This window comes from Thunnus maccoyii, chromosome 20 (assembly GCF_910596095.1).
Source record: "Thunnus maccoyii chromosome 20, fThuMac1.1, whole genome shotgun sequence".
Taxonomy (NCBI): domain Eukaryota; kingdom Metazoa; phylum Chordata; class Actinopteri; order Scombriformes; family Scombridae; genus Thunnus; species Thunnus maccoyii.
Genome location: NC_056552.1, coordinates 17,691,813 through 17,709,902, shown reverse-complemented (window position 1 = coordinate 17,709,902; position 18,090 = coordinate 17,691,813). Strand labels below are relative to the sequence as shown.

The 18,090-nt window shown below is 39.7% G+C and overlaps 1 long non-coding RNA gene across 4 annotated transcripts in view; it reads left to right on the top strand.

Moving 5' to 3' along the window:
* LOC121887531 overlaps positions 1-18,090 on the top strand; it is a 46,403-nt gene that overhangs the window by 23,763 nt on the left and 4,550 nt on the right. The window contains exon 4 of one of the 4 annotated variants that reach the window (XR_006092991.1): positions 14,355-14,529. The exons of the other annotated variants lie outside the window; for them this stretch is intronic. This is a non-coding gene — a long non-coding RNA (uncharacterized LOC121887531). The remainder of the gene's footprint in view (positions 1-14,354; positions 14,530-18,090) is intronic. 4 annotated transcript variants of the gene reach the window in all.

Here is an 18,090-nt window from a genome sequence, read left to right as displayed (position 1 = left end):
AGGCTGGCAACACTTTATTAACCAGCATGAATCTAAGCTCTTATGCTCCAGTGATGCAGGCGTGTGGCCCTGTGGTGGTGAGTGACACAGGGGTGTGTGGCAGTAACATAAGCCCTCTTCTACTAACTCTAACTTTTGTTTCAGAGTGTGTAGTTTGACATTGTACATCTTTCACCCACTAAGAACTGCACAAATGTAATTTTCCACTTAACTTGCCACTCAGCACAGTCAGCAGCTTGTACTGTAAGTACATACAAACACTAACGTTTCTGCTCTTCAGAATATTGTCTCATTATGTTGTTAAAGAGTGAAACAAATTGAAGAGTTTTGTTCTTCAATGAGATCCTCCACATTAAAAAGAATGTCACCCTGCCTCTCATTTTGACTGCTGCTGGTGATGGGTCAGCATTGAATTTTGGAGACATGATCTTTACTTTCTGACAGCACAATACTTCTTGGTTTTTAAATTACCTGATGAATGTCAGGCAGAAAAATGCTTTCTTACACAGTGAAACCCTTCATATACTTTTTAACTTGTCAGAAACTTGTATCCTGGCTTTTCACAGAAGTTTCATTACCTAATGCGCTGTGCGGCGCGATGCTGGGGGTTGGCAGGCGGGTATCTATGGTTCATCATGTCCTCACCTTGACAGCATGCTGAGAAAAGCTCCTGTCTGCCTTTCCACCAATACCCTGGGGGTGAGAAAATTAATCGGCTCAGGATCCAGTGTCCTCACAGCCATTGCTCCCTCTGCTGACCCTGACCTCTGCCTCTGCCCAAACGACAGACCATCCCTGTAGTGATCAAACACTCTGGCCACCCTTCACCAGTGTCGGAAGTAAATTTACTTCAGTACACTTTTGAGGTGCTGGTACTCTACTTGAGAATTCTCTTTTTAGGAGACAGGAACTATTGTACTTTTTACTCTGCTACAGCTGTAACTTCTAGTTATTGAACTGATTAGGATTTTACATAAAAGATGTGATTATCTTACGAAGTATAATGCACTCTTTAGGTATTCTTCGAGGGATTCTCTGCTATATTTTGCTTCGAATACCAAATGCAGGATCTTTACTTGTAACAGAATATTTTACATCGTGGTATTGCTACTTTTACTAGTATCTGAAGTACTGAAAAAAATCAGAACTTGTTAAACTTTGGCTTTTGTAACACATTCAATACCTTTGACATTTTGCAGAGTTCAATCACAGGTGGGAATCCTTTGCTCATTTGTGGAAAAAGCAAATGCTCATGAATTTATCTATTGCGTCATGATTTAATAAGATTTTTAGATCAAATTGCTGTTGCGTAAACAAATGTGACACATGATGCTGAGCACTGTAATCATCAGCAAGCTTTGTTCTTATCAGTTTATTTTTGGAAAGTTTTCTAATTGAAGCATTTGAACCACTCAGGTACTTCAGATACACTGAATGTCTATGGGGAAAATGAGGTTAATTCTTTTGATTTGATAACCAATCATAGTATGCTCCCGCACAACATTACAACTAAATGTGGCAATTAGTGGATGTACAGATGACTGCTCACCTGATGTTCCTGTTGTGCCTCTTCTTCCCCATGTGATGTGGTGTCTTGGAAAGTTCGTTACAAAAGATGTTGTCACTCATGACACAAATTAAACCTCTGCTGAACTGATTATGTCTTCAGGCGTTCTTGGACTTCTTCTCTGTTTCTATAGCTGATATTTTTAGAGCTGATTTCACACAAAAAAAATCCTCCAGCTCATTTATTCTCCTGGGCATGACCACCTGTATGGAGGACTGCTTGTCACTCACTAAAAGACTAATGGAGGGCGTTATCATTCTGAATAAAAGCTTGTCCATCTTTAGAACAAAGAAAATGGGTGAACGGGCATATATGCAGTCCTCATTCAACTGGTTTATATTCTTCAAAGATATAAAATCCTCTACATTTCTTGCAAATGAGCTGGCTTTAAATGGCAGAACGAGGACAGGGAGAGCAGTTAAGAGTCAGCAGGCACATCGTGACTTCATCAGAGTTACTGTATGTGTTCCCTCGTTCCTCTGCTCCTCTAACCTTGATGCCTCATCTGCAATATGATTGGACAGTTCCTGTAGATCTCTCAGAGTTAGAGTCCCAGGAAGGGTGACTGGTCACAGCGTTGTGCTCAGGACATCAGACAAAACCAAGTGAAACCAGGCCAAGAACCAGATCACATCTTGTCATGTAGTATAAAACCAGAGATTGATTTGGAATCAATGAACACAAACTTGAGAATGGAACATGACAATTTTGTGTGTATTTGTGTTATGGTTCATTGCACAAGGTGATGGTTAATTAAAAAGTATACGTGTTGTCAATGTAGAATATTCGATGTACTTGTTTTGCAGATTGGTCTGCGTGGGTGTGTGTGCGTCTGTGTTAGAACTTGTCTTGTGCTGAGCTTCTCTCACGTTTGCATGTATGTGTGCACAGGAGAGTGCGTGCACGCAGAGCTATTTGTAGCAGGTCTGGCTCCCTGGGAACCCATCCTCCATCTGTCAATTCCACACAGCCGAGCCCAGCAAAGCCCTAATTTTACCCTAAATTTACCAGCAGCTGACCCTTTTTCCTCCGTGGCATCATAGACCCTATTATTTCGAAACGTCGCTCTCTAATACTTTGCTTTCACACCACTACTCTACCCCTCTTTCTCTTTCTCTCCGACATACACACTCATATAGACCTATCTTTACTCTTCGCATGCTCTTTCACACACTCAGTATCAGTCACTGTCACACCTATGCGCACTCATCTGTGATGTCACTAGAATAGACAGTGGACAGAAACAGCAGATTTATGCTAAATAGCAAAGAGCTTTTGGAATGCAGTACTGAAGGTTGAACAAAGGTTCAAAAAGTGTGTTGTGATATGACTGGTATGTTGAGATGCTGAAAAATAGGCCCTGTGGCCCTGGAAAAATGAATTAACCAGTGGGGCATATGGTGGTTTTGAGCAGGCATATGGTGAGATGCCATTTGCCCCGTTAGCTTGGGGCGTTTTTGGAGAAAGCAACAAGAAACCATTCATAAGACTGGGCTAAGAAGCTTTCCTGTACACATGAGAGCTGGAGTAAAGAGGACATGCCAGGACCATGTACTGTATTTATTTAAAGGACTATGCTGGTGGTTTTGCATATTTCTGACCATTAACTGGAAATGGTATACTTTACAGCTGACAGTTTCCTTTTTGGCAGCCATTGGCTTCCATTCATATTGGTGTGATATGAGAATCAAACTTGGAGAGACATGAAACTTATTAAATCTAAACTATTCACTGATAGATCGTTAATCTATCAGTGAATAGTCCATTACTTTATTTTATTGCTAAAGTTGATTTTTTGTGTGTTTTTTATGTAGTTGCATGATGTTGATGTGACACTCACATCTCAGATTTGGCTGGCAAGAGGCAACCCTTCTGAAATAGGGAACAACTAAACTCTCTTTTCTATTTCACAACATTCATGTTTGCTAATTGTCTATCTTCAGGGTTGGATTTTCTGACATCATTGCTTATGAATGCAATGCTTTTTGTTATAGTAGCACTCTCTGCTTCATTGTCAATTAAACCTTTGGAATTCTTTGCACAGTCTCCTGATAAAGATTGACTCTCACATCCGTTATCCTTCAAGTACAATTCAACCTTTGCATGCTTATTAACATTGCATGTCTATATAAAAACATATAGCCTTCAGCATGGGCGTGGCAGCATCAGTTGTTCTCAGCGCTGGAGTTTTCTAGGTTGGGCCCAGTGTTGCGTGGCAGGAGCTGGTAGCAAGGCCAAAGCAGTGCCGTTGCGTCAGCTATATTCTCTACTGAGGCTTTACACTAATTCACTGCATCCGATCCCGCAGCAAGGCGCTCAATGGCCCCGCTCACTGGCTCCAAAGGCCAAACATTTCTGCCATTGTTCCCTTGAGAGAGGCTGGATTTAAAGGGATGCCTGGGGAAGGGGAGGATGTTCAGCAATTTTTTTGGGGGGGGGACAGCTACTGTTCACATGGGTGAAGTTCACCACAACTTTTTGCATGTCTATATGTGTGTGTATTTGGGTGTCACTGACCCAAGGTAACCCGCTGGGATTCACTCTGGCTCTGTGTGAGAGTAAGCTTTTTGAGTTGCTGTCCTTCTTTAACAGCTCTCACTGTGGGCGTGTGGATGAGAAGTGAGAAATAGACTGAGGCTGTGTGAAATTATTAAAAGTCAGTCCTCGTTTGAGTTGTGGGAATCACATAGTGTTGAAAGAGAGGATACAAATTCAGTAGGTGCATTGATGTGTATCAAACAATAATGTTCAAGTATAGTACTTAACTAGGATGACTATTAGAGAAAGAGTATCCCATAATTATCATATTTTGTTCCATGGTTTATGCTGATCAAATGGTTACAACACCATCAGCCAATCATTCTCTTTTTGTTTTGTCTTTTTCTGTTTCTGGATCTTGTGCAATTTAGATTTTCTATCATTTGTTGAATTCATGAATCAGCAGTTTACTGACATTAGACCTTTTGAATTAAGTCTGTAAATAAGCACTTTGAGGATATTGCTAAGTGCGCTCTCTGATCACACTGGCCCCAAAAAATGTCTTCAAGACCTCAGTGTTGCATCTATGCCTTTAGCTCTCTTATAGATTTTCTGACTATATATAGCCCGGTTTTAGACCAACCAGCAAACTTTAATATATTACTACAATATAGAGTATAAACAGTTCTGAATGTCAGACATACTGTACGCATCAAATAACCTGAATGATAAACCGTTATCTAGATAGAAGCTTTCAAAAAACATATTACAAAGTGCTGTAAAACAACCAAAGTAAAGAATAGCGAATGTGCTTAAGACAGACATCTTAGACAGTCACAAACTATTTACAAGTCTTTACATTCAAATGGTTAATTGATATGTTATTGGCGTTGTACTGGAATATGATTTTTTTTTTTTTTTTACCATAACTTGGTACCTTTTCAACTGTGTTGGGTGAAGGACTCTCATGTTTTCATGCTCAATGAAAGATAGTTTCATTACACTGGAGACATTCAGAGATGGAGGACCCAAACTTATGTAACATTTAGCTTTAGTGCATTTAATCCTCCGGCATTAAAGCCTACAGCTTTGCACTCATAACATTATCCAACTCAGGAGACACCGGGTTGGGGTGCTCTCATTACAGCAATGAGCCTCCTCATTGAGCCCTCATGTCACCATTAGGTTCAGACGCGCACTACCATGAAAGAAGAGGTGCAAACCGACAGTCACCAGCCTTCTCTATTACACCAATGGGGAGAGGCTCTCATCAACCCCACAATACACACGTCAGTAAGACTTGGAACAGAGAACACCCTCTGAGGTTTTGTCTCACCTGTAACTCCATCTCACCACCTCTTAACTCTGTCATCCTATTTCATACCTGACAAATAGATTTTTTTTTTCAAGTTAACGATAACAAATTCAGCTTTTTTTTTGTAATCACTGTTACTTGTCAGTAGACACTTTAAAGACAGTTTAAAGGCACCATCATTAAATACAACAATTACAGTGCAATTTAAAAAAACAAATAGTGAAGTCGTATAATAAATATTAATCTCTACACCCATTTTATCTTTTTTTAAAGCTGTTTATGTCACTACTTTTAATCTGCTACGGTACTGTTACTTGCAAGCGTAGCAGAATTTTTTTAAGAACATAGATCAGTTTTTACTTTTTTATAAAAACAAAGGCTTTTTACACAAAAGACATTGACATGTTAAAGTAGGGGAAGCACAGGTGTAAATAACAAAATCAACGATGGCTGATTTCAATTTAGCTGCATTGGTCTCAGGGTCTTGGTATTGTGCATTCTGGCTCACAGTCACACTGTCACGGTTTACTGGGACACTTAAATAAAACAGATCCATTATTAATGTTATTAGGAACACCTGTGCTTTTCCTATAATGACAAGTCAGAATATCTGCTGTGAAAAATCGCATATTTATAGTACATAATCTCAATCTTTGGAGGTGGCAATTATGATTAACCCTGGATAAACAAAAAGAGGCCAAATGAACACTGGGTACTGTCTGTGGGTGTTATGTCAACCATGTTTTATGGTCACCATAATAGTACCAATTTACACCATTTTATGGTCTCTGTGTGATTTTCCACACCACATACAATCATAATTAAGTATCATCTGGTAATCATACAGTACTGGCAGCTACAAGAGTCAAACCTTTGCCAAAGTTGAATCTTTTTGTTGGTTTATTGTGACTAAAGTGACCCTGATGACCCAGCACAGGATAAGTGGGTATAGATGAATGGATGGAGTAGTTACAATGAGCAACCAAATAACTTTAGGAATTACTAGAGGTCTGTCTCATCTCATGTAATAGTCTTTACTCCTGGTCATTGTCTGACATACTGATGCAGCTAAATCATCCTTGAAAAAATCCAGACCCAAAGTCAGTTTTTTTTCAACCCTCAACTGTCTTTACTGAGACAAACTCCTTCAAATTAATCTCTCTCCTTCAGTTTCTGAATTTCATTTATGTGTTGCCGCTAAGCTGCAACACAAAGCAGAAGTGTCCTGAACGCTGCAGGATTATTCAGTGCGTTGCATCAGAGCAGGCAATAACAGTAGAGGACAGGAAGATCCCAAGTGGTGATGCTTAATGCTCTCATTTTGGAGGACTTATTTTATTTTTGGCTCATTCGCCACACACAAGAGCTCAAGTGGCTGTGCCAATAGCACTGCACAGTAACCTCAGTGCCCTGCCCGTTAATGCATGACAGATAGAGCTTGCTCTGCCATGAAGAGTGTGTCCTTTTGGTTCACAAAATAGATTTATCAATTACTTTGCAATGTAACTTGATGCACGTAAGGGATGAGAGTTTAAACTAATCATATGGAACATATTTAAGTGATTGTTCTGTTAACACAATAGAGACTGTGATCAGCAGCCTCTAAACTAGTTCATTAAAGCATTGGCTCTGCTACACAGGAAGTGATGCAGCAACAACATCTGTTTGGGATACTCTGAAGGAAAACTAGTTAATTAATATAAGCAGTCATCAGTGGATGGGCAATTAAAAGAGTTTCTGGGAAGTGCAGTGCAAAACCACCGCCCTATTGGCTGCTTAGCACCAAATATATCAACAAATAAATTCAGATGTCACTTGTAGTAAGTAGTTCATCAGAGATCCAAATTCTTAATTTCATATCATATAAATACGATATGGAAATGCTGCATGTGTTATTATATGTTTTGGATTTCTCATAGCTTTTGCAAACTACTTCATAACAATTTCCTTTCCATGCTGATACTGAAACATGTCCAGCATGAGCTATCTTAGCAGTCAGGAAATTGAGCGTTTAATCTTTCAGCAACTGGAAACGATCCTCTAATTACTGTAATTGGCTGGTGAGGAAGCGGGTGTGGTGGCATGAAGGAGCCTCAGTGGCACCGTGATCAGCGGCCTCTAACTGTCCTCTCAGCGTCATCGCCTCGGCTGTTTTATCACCTCCAACCACTCTATCCTCCCGGATTGTGTTTCACCGGTCTGCTCTTCACCTCCACCCCCCTGAAGACCCCACAGGGAGGGTGTCTGTATTTCTATATGAGCACAACACCAGCAGTTTTCATAAAAAGCTTTATTCTTTATATATAAAGGGTTGGTGGAGTAATATAATATTGACCCAAGTGTTTCTTAGGAGAAACTTCATTAACTGAAATGCTCTAACCACTCAAGTATGGCTAAAATTTGACCTTTAGGCTGAGCTCCTCACTTATTTTGAAGCTAGAGTTAAAGAGCAGGTAAATATGATTGATGGTGGGTTTTGTGCATGCACAGAGGGATACCAAAATCCAACCCAGTAATCAATCACTTGATCAATAGGAAACACTGTCACAACTGTCTCCCCTTGCAGTCTCAGTAGTACTGTACTGTATACAGATCAATACAAGAATGAGCTTTACAAAGGAGTTGAATTAGTCAAAACAGTTTTGAAATAATCCATTTCTTAATTGTTAACTCTAACACTTGTTTTTTGAACTGAAACAAACAGCATGGCTGAGAAATTAGGAAAAAAAAAAGAACAAAACAACCCGCAGTTGCTCACTTCCCTTTTGCCTCAGCTATTTTGATAATCAGATCCACTGTGCCAACTCGTCATGTTCAAACAGAACACGAAGAGACCAAAGTGAGGGAACAAGGCAAATCTCCAGGCTAAAAGTGTCATTAAATCAGACATTGCTTCACTCAAAACTCCCGTCGAACGAAAGAGATTTTTTTTTCTGCCCAAGACAGGGCGGTTTTGGAACTGACTGAGGTAGGAGGAAGGAGAGTCGACGGTGTATGGTGCTGTCAGGCCGGCTTAGTGTCAGGGTCTGTACCGGCCATGCTGAGCTGGTGTCCCTGTGAGTCTCCAAAGCAGGGCACCAGCAGAACGGTGACACTCCCAGGACATGCGACCTTTTCCCAACAGTCACCCTGGACTGCTCTCTCCACTGGATGTCTCAGGAGTCGTCGTTTACATCTTATTGACAATCTTTTTTTATCAGCTTCAGACTGTGTATAAAGCAAGGCTATTGTGGTATTTAGGCTGTCTAATACTTATATATTAATACCAAAATTCCAGTATTTATTTTCATGACCGTTTTGTGGTAACTTATACCGTTGACATACCCGCTTTTTCTCAACATCGTCCCCTTCGTCTTCAGTTATTGTTTCCCTCCATTTCCCAGAGTGTCTTTCAGAAATCCCCCCGTGACTGGGTGTGAAGTTGCTGCATTCAGCCGAGGCTTACATGTGTACAGCAGGTGGAGAGAGCAATTAAATGTAGCGGAGTGAGAGATTTTTCAGTAAAGCTGAGAGTATCACCTCGAACTGGCTGAACACAAAATTGTCTTCTGGTTGCATTGCATCATGGTCTCTTGAGGCTTCTGCCTGTGCTAGCTTTAACACTTCTATGATGGATTTCCCCTGCATGGGTGTTAAATTTTGTAAAATTGCTGCAGTAAAAAAAAAAGCTGTTCTTGCTTGTTAATTCTGCCGGGATGACCTTTAGGGTTGGTGTATTTGGGTCAGTGGTTCCCATTCCTATTTTATCTTTTTGGCTTGTGAATCCTCAGATCAAAGCTGTATTTACTGGGGACCACTCATCACAGGTTGCATATGTAACAGGTTGTGACCAGTTCAACCAAAAAAGGATTCCTACCTCCAATCCAATAAAGATTGATTTATTTGAATAATCTTTAGGTGCCTGAAGAGGTAAGATTATCCAGTAATTCAAGAACAAGAGTCATACTAGAGGTCTAGTGAGGCTGTACAGCTGAGGTTGAAGCATTTTAGAGGATTTAGAAAGATAACAGGTGTCTGCTGACTGACATGTCACGTTGTTTTATTTATCCAGTGATCCATAGGAGTATGTAGACAAGGTTAAGACCTACCTGTTTAGCTCTGCATCATGGTATTTTTATATGGTTTGTAATTTGTATTTCTGTCTATGTTTTCTATGTTTTTAAAGTTAATCTCTTGGATTTTGCTGGTAGTTTAAAAAATAATTATTATCTGTATTATACTTACTATTTTTGTCGCATTTGTTATGTGGCACTAAGTGAGCAATATATACAAAGGTTGATTCATTTTTGACGGTGTTTTGATTTTTAGTTTTATTTCAAACTTTCCTGAGTGGATTTTGAATTCTGCTTCATCACAGTATGATAACACTAAGATAATATATGATTAACTGGTAAAACCTTTATTTATTATAAACAAAAATAGCATGTTTTGGTTGGCTCCTCTGTGACGATTAAAAAAAAAGACTTTTCCCTCAGTAAAGCTAATTGCTCTCATGATAACAAGAGGCTTTTTTTTTGTGGTTCATTTGTCTTTCTGGGTCCTCTGTATTTCTCCCGGCCTTTTCTACAAGGAACATCTAATCAATTTCTGTATAATTGGAGCTGTGTTAAGATGATCTGCAGGAGTGGGACGTCGTCTCTAACCTTACACACACACACAAAGAATGTGAACTGTAGCGCAACTTCAACATTGGTACCTTTGGTTATGATAGAGAAAGCATGTCCACAGGGAGTTGGGAACTCTAATAAGATGCTGTACATTTTCTCACTTTTTCACCTTATAACCTTTAAAGAGAATGCACAGTTATCCAAACTTTGTAGTCTTTTCATCTGTCCAATGTAAAAGGTTCTTTCATATAACCTGGTTTCAAGTAGTGCACAGGTAACATTCTGGTGATAGAAACTGAAAACCAGTGCAAAATGGTTGAACATCTCATCATAGTCACCTTCAGCTGGTTGAATGAAGTCCTTGAGAAGATTTTGGATTAGTTTAGCACCAGTAAAACCATCACCAAGCTGTGCCTCTGCTGGGCAATCTACGAATTTCCCTTTACTGTGTCAGACAGACTTCTCTTTTTTGGGGTATCACTTTGTTTGTTCTTGCATTCTCCCCGAGGAATGATAAAGTGCTCTCTGCTTTTATAGACCTCAGCAGTGCTGAGCGTGCGGCTGTCTAGCAAAGTTACCACTGCGCTGTCAAAGAAGTAAGACTCCCAAGTCTAAGTCTCCTAAGTCTAACAGGACTTCCAGTATTCTGCAGGGTCATTGTGGAGTCCCTTCTTCCCTAGCCATTCTGGCACTGAATCAAATCTGAGTCACAGTTAGGTTTCATTTTAGTGTCTGCAGGTTGGACTTGAGTGTCATATCTAACCAGGATGGATTTATTTTAACAAGATTTATTTAAAACAGGTAATTATAGCTACGACAGTAATGGTGAAAGAGAGAAAAACACCCAAGCAGACAAGACTTGTTCAAAAGCACAGGTAAACATTCCTGCTTCTTTCTTGTCCTTTTTTTGGCTGGAGCACAGGGGCCAGCCCTTTAAACACTAAAGTCTGTGACTGAGAGATGAAGTTACACCATTAGTTGGACTTCATCACTCGCCTTGGCCAAGTGTCGCCACTTCCTGTGTCCGTCTAGTGTGTCATACAGGGTCCAGCCATATACTAGGTTTTGACCTAGCCTTGTTTGACTGCGGATTGCCCACATTTGCCATCTGATTCCTTAACGCCTGTTGTCTTTTTATGCATCAGCCAACAGCTAAGTGCCGCTTCTAGCAGACATCTCATCAAAATGCATGTAAAGCTGGGTACTGTCGCTGTGACACTGATGATGTGTTTCTTTATGCCAGTCACAAAAAAAGGGTACTTCAGTTCAATTTCACCCAAAGAAGCATATAAAACTGAGGAAAACGTTTGCTTTGGTCGCTACTGCTGGTGTATATACTGTTACTGTGATTATTCTATCAAAATACTACTCTCATGTTCTAGTAATTTGAGTCAAATTCACACTCATGTCATAGCTTCAAACGTTTTCTCCTGAATGGGTCAAAACTCCATTAATGATGTGTATGGATCTGCGATTAGGCTCACAGCTGCTGAACAGGATTAGTCCTCCTGTACCTCACCTCCTGTCCATTTCTTTCCAATCAAGCTATCTAATCTTATTACTTCACTAATTAACTGCAGCCGGTGCTATTTTTAGTATCTAGGGCAGCCTGGTATCCCCATGACCTGAGTGGACTGGCTGGATTTGTGTGATTATACACTAACTCTAAGTGATAATCTGTCATATTTTGATATAAATGAATGTCTGCTTCACTCCTGTCTGTTGCTGATTGATACAACTCATTAGTGATTTGACCTATCACATTAATGAAGGTCTCTATGAAAAAAAATCCTCTGGTACACGGGAAGTGAAGCGTTTGGCCACAAGTGCTCTTTGGGGAGCTGCTGTGAAAAAACAAAGAAGCAATGAAAATGCTGATGAAAGATTAAGTAGAGCTGCAACTAATGATGGTTTTTATTATTGATTACTCTGCAAACTATTTTCTCGAATAATCGATTAATTGTTTTGTCTGTGAAAAGTCAGATAATAGTGAAAAATGCCTGTTATAATGTCTTAGAGCCCATGGTGACGTCTTAAAATGTCTTGTTTTATCAGTCAGTTAGTTCAGTTTACTATCATATATGAAACAGAAAAGCTTCAAATCACATCTTAAAAATGACAAACGATTATTCAATCATCAAAATATTTGAGTTGGATAGTTATTTTTCTGTCGATCAGCTAATCAATTAAGCAATTAATCGTTGAAGCTCCAAAATGAAGACACAACACACATAACATTGGATTAGAGCTTTAGTTAGTTAGTAATTGATATGGAATAGTTATTTTAAAGAATTAGCATCATTTATTTATTACAGTGTTTTGCAAAGCAGTGACCTTCAGGAGGACACGTCTTTTCAAACAGCTCAGAGCCACTTTTAAGAGTGATGTGAAGCGACAGGAAGGATCACCGCTGACCTGCCCACTCAGGCAAACATCCAGTCAAAAACTTTCCTCTGAGAAACTGTACCAGTCTATTACTGTCATAATAAAATGACAAATGACTGTTTTGCCTTTTGTCTCAATACAGAGGAGCACAAAGTAATATAACATACAACATTTTTGGCAGTTCAACCCCCCAAAACTTGTACAGTAGGTCACATGACTGGAGGTTTCATAATGTGGTCCAGGGCTGCATCCTGATGGATGGAATAAATTTGTTTGGAAGATTGTCAAATATGTGACAGTTCAAGATTATTTATAATTTTGCAGATGATTTACAGATTGTTTCTCTCTTTATTTTTTATGTGCCTTTGGTAACAATTTACTTAAAGTTCCCCTATTTAACATTTATAAGCACATTTAATAAGTGCTTTATAACACATCTATACATCTATAACTTATAACTACATTACTGTGTGTTATAAACAATCTATTAAATGTCTGTATACCCCTTAATGCTAAAGTAAAATGTCACTGTGCCTTTTTATATTGAGCACTAATGGCCATTCACTTCTCTTTCCTCAACAGCTGAAGTGAATGCCATGTGGCTTGAATACACAGTTCTTTATAACACTGTATGAATGAATCTATGCTGAATGCTACATTTATTCTCCTGTCTATTATAAGTCTTACTCTGCCCTTTGCACTGTGTGGGAAACACTATTTTTGTCCCATGTGTTTGTACAGGTACTGAAGGCACAGTGAAATTCTGACTTTGTTTTCACACATGATCAACAAGTCACCTGTTGAGATTTTTTTCTCCTTATTATTGATATGATTGATCTATTTTTGAAGCTACAATACATGACCTCAACAATAATGTTAAAAAAGACAATACAAAAGCATCAATAACATATGATTTACTTGTTCGGAAGACGCACCTGCACGATAAAAACATAGGTACAATGAAAATTAATATGATTCTGATTTCAATGTGGAGCTGTGAATTGTTAATCTTCCTACTCATGGTGAGTGTTTTCTCAACCACGCTCTCTTTGTCTGCTCTCTCGGTGCCGTGCAATAACACTCAAAATGAATCATCTGCCACTCTGAGCGCATTGTTTCTGACCAGGTTACTTGCTGCACCGCCACCGGTTCTGAACCAACCTAAAAAACCCCCGCTGAACCTCATTTCTGCCAACGTAATTCTGTTTGCACCCATCGGCCCCCATCTCTGCTTTAAATGGATTAATCCACAGGTGAAGAACAACAAACGAGACTCCCATTTCTCTCCAAACAGACACAGAAACACAGCTGTGAGAGTGAAAGGCTTTTAGTATGTGTAAAGACAAAGCTGACGAGACAAATAAGCAATAGAAGTGAGTATGCTTCTGCTGAGGAGAATGACTAATGAATATGAAATGCTTCCTCCACACTTGGATCCAGTTGAAAGTATTGTTGATGAGGTAATGAAGTCTCTGATGATGTAAAGGCAAATGATGTCATCTCTGATACTCCTAAATATCTTAATACATTCCCCTAAAATGAACTTGAGCTACAAATAAGTGACTGTTATCAGTTGCCATCTACCCAGTCCCCTAAAATCTTCACTCTGATACTCTTTGTAGAAATGCTAATGTGACAGATGATTTACCAACAGCTATTTAGATCAAGCCTAAAATTAGATGAGCACATCATTGCCTTGTCTCTAGTAACAAGGCATATGTAAAGGATGTGCAGAAGATCACACTTTGAGACCTGTGATTATTAATTTTCACTTCCAGACGCTCCCTGACACCTTGGAGGATGAGGCACGGCTGGTTAAGAGGAGCCGTAGCGCTGAGCACGGCTGACATTAATTTAATGTGTCTGCATGTTTGTGTGTGTGTGTGTGTGTGTATGTGTGTGTGCATAACCAGTCTGAGCTGATCAATTTTTATGGCCGTCTGTGTAACAGTCTTTGTATCAGCATTTGTCTTGTGCTTTTCGTTTCCCATTCTCAACACAGAACATACCAGAGCAATGGCGACGGAGCACGGACTCCAGCTCTGGTTACCACACTGACCATACAACACTGGTCACCTGAAACCCAGCACCTACAGCCACCTACAACCAGTCAGCTTCATTTGTCACTTTCACCACATGGCTCATGGTACACTCAACAATATATCCTCAGTCTGAAGGTACTTTCTACCAATAACTGCTGCAAACAGATGTTCAGTGTTTCACAGTAGATTTTAAACACAGAATCAGAATAGAAATCACACACACACATCATGAAAACACAGCAGGGGATGCAGCAGAACAGGAAAAAATGAAGCCCACATACACTTTCATTAGGCTGTCTATAACATGTAACATAAAAAATCAAGATGTGCATTAGCTGTGTACAATCAGGCAGCCTATCACATTGCATGAAGCAATTCCCACCCACAGTCTTCTTTTCCACCAACTGCAGTGAGAAAGGTTGTGTTTCCTGTCACGGCTGCCAGTGGTCACGGTTGCCTCGCATCCCTGCAGCTTGCTGTCTGGCTGACTAACCTTTTTTCCATTTTTGCCTGATGAGGCCGGTGCTGGCTGGGCCTTTCAGTGAGGCCATCTCCTCACTTTCACTGCACAGTGCTGAGACACTCTGGCTCCCTGCCCTGCCAGCCTCCTCGTCCTCCTCCTCCTCCTCCCGCCGCCCTGCTTTGTTTCTGACCGCCACCTCCCCACCTGCCCCGAACACGCTCTCCACCCCCCCCTCCGAGGAGCCACAACAGCGCTCCATCCAGCGAAGATGTAAACTAAGCTAGCACAACACCAACACACCCTCCTCCATTATTCATCTGCCCCCTTTAATGAGTTTTCCATCCACCTTCATGAATCTACCACAATTAAAAGAAAACAATTGTTGTGTTCGATCACTTTAATTTCATTTATGTCGGAGGTATTGCTTTTGTACAAATGGATCTGTCTTATATTAAATGCTTCCCTGTGTGTTAAGTAATGAAAATTGAGAAAGAACTAAATCATGGAACAGAAAATGCAAAATGATAATACATTTTTCAGCAGATAGGGTGGCCCAAAAACAATGGCAGCGACACGCAGAACACCCAGGTGCAGTATTGAAACTGATTTGTCTTTCACAATCTCATTTATCTCTTGAAACAAATTATATTTAGCCAACAATTTGCTTACTTTACCCAAACCAGACTGTGTTCTTCAAAGTGTGCTTGCAGAAGTGTAGCATTCCCAGTAGTCTGATCAAATCTTGCGGAAATTAATTTGATAATTAATCCTCCTCTGTGACCCTCTTTTGTTTTTACACTAAAGAGCTGTCTAAGCTTTCACTGTCGTGCCAGGACAAAAGATAGTGTGTCAATCACACAGATAATATGTTTGTTTACATACCGTGATCATGAAAAGGAGGCCAGCTAAATATTTGATGGCTTCTTCAAGTTACCCAGTAGCAGTCACCCTGTGACCCAACACTAGAGTTGGACCTCGGCAACATCCAGTCATTGTTAAACACCTCTACACAGCTCTGGCTCACATTTGCAAATAATATAATCAGGCTTTGTGCTCTCTCTGCTCACTGTATTGAAGCCGTGGACACAATAGTGACTCTCAGCAACCAGTGGTCCTCAATGTGCAGCATCGACTCGGTTATAATCAATCAATAAAATTGTAATAACCCAGAAGATAAAATGTGACAGATTATCACTAGATTCTCTTTAAAAATCTAGAATAAGTGCTCAGTCTTGTTTATCACAAGCTAATCAGCACCCCGTCGCCCGTAACCTCACCTTGACTCCTTAACACACTTGCATACACTTCAGACACTTTGAGCGTAGCATCCCAGTGGACAGAGTTCAACCGAGCATGCATCAGCACTCGTCTGTGCTCTTCATACCGCAGGCATTCAGCAGTACTCGCTACACTACTCGAGTCAACCCACACACACACACACACACACCTCAGTCCTCCTCCTCTAATCTCAGAGTAGCTACTCCGTGATGCCGGGACAATGTGAAACGTATAGTCCAAACAAAGAGCCGAGAGAAAGACAAAGAGCGAGTGGGACGGGAGTGAGCGAGAAAGCTGGAGATGAGACAAATGTCTGCGGCATCACGAAGGGGCAATTAAGCGCTTAGTCACGAAAGAACATCTTATCCTTTTATTGCCTATATTGTGTCACTCCAAATATAACTTTAAATGAAAATAGCGAATCATTGTCTGATATATTTTGTTGTTTCGTCACTTCTGATTGATCGTTGCCCTTTACATACACCGTCTCCTTTAAAACAATACTTGATGAGCTTCAGAAACATTTCTTTTTTAAAGCAGTAAATCTTAAGTGTTGTCAATTGGAACAGAGACAAACTGTGGCTATATGTGCAGAATTGTCTTCATTACCCATGTTTTGAATAGAGGGAATTACTTATTATACTGAGTTTTTCATCTGTGCAGATTTCAGATGTTTATAATAGAAATTATTCAATCAGAAGAAAAATCCTCTAAGCCCACTGAGATGTATTCAAATCTTAGAGACTTCAGAAAAGGCTTGATTGCCTTTAATATATACCATGACTCTGATGAGGATGATTGCTCATAATTGAACTGCTGGTGCAGCAATCTAATCAAGAGCTAACAGTTATTTAGATTAAATGTGCAACAAAGAGCTACTATTGCGCTTTTACATTAGAAAGCATGAAAAGCCATAAAGGTCGTCGCTGCAGTAGAGCAGCAACTACTGAAACATTATGGCTGTAGCTTTTCTGAAGGTAATTTACTGTGCTGTGCTAGACTAGAAAAGAATTGAACTAAATTGAATTGAACAGCTTTCAGTAATCCACTAAATTAAGGTCAGCAGAGTCTATTTCTTTTATTTCATGACGTCATTATAGTAGCAGTATTATTTGCCTTATCTTGCGTGTTTAAACCACATTGTAAAGTGAAAACAAGCTCAATATTTATTTAATGATGGTTCAAGTGTTGTCGGGACAGCCAATAATGTGATCTGCATCAAAGCATTAAGACAAGTTGACTAGGTAAGACGAGGAGATGGTTTTCCCCATTTACAAGCATCTAATTACCTTATCGTAGGTCCTTAAGTACAACATTAGATGTCTAACTCGTGCATTATTCTTTACCCTATCCCTTTCCTTTTTTTTTTCCTGCTCACACTGTTTCTTCCACCATATTTCCCCCAGGGTCTCTCTCTGAAACCCCTAAATAATGCACACCGAGTGAAGGGCTTAAAGGGGCTGTATGATGGATCACTCTCCTCTTTCTGGAGCTGTTGTATTCCTCTTGTGCTGAAGCTTATTTATCATTTCCTAAATGACACTGCTCTCAAATGAATCTCTAAATATCTATATTTACACCAGACAACCTTTAAAAAGAACCACTTTTTTTCCCATGATCCAGTTTGTAGTATGTGACACCACACTGAAAAAAATGGGTCACACGACTGCTTTGAGACTTTTACAGAGAGAGAAATCAACAAATTGCCAGTAATAGTGTTTAGCAAAGGTTGTACAACTTAAGTATTACTTTTGAAGAAACTTTTTTTCAGAAATGAAATCTATAATGTGTTGTAGTGCAAATGAATCAGAGACAATATAAAACATAAAGGGGAGAAAAGATTAAAATGGCAGGAAGTCCAAATCAAAAAATCAAACACAAATCAAAAGCCCAAAATTGCACTTAAAGCTCCTTTTTGGTGCTTAATGATGACAATATTTTCAGCTTCTTTTGAT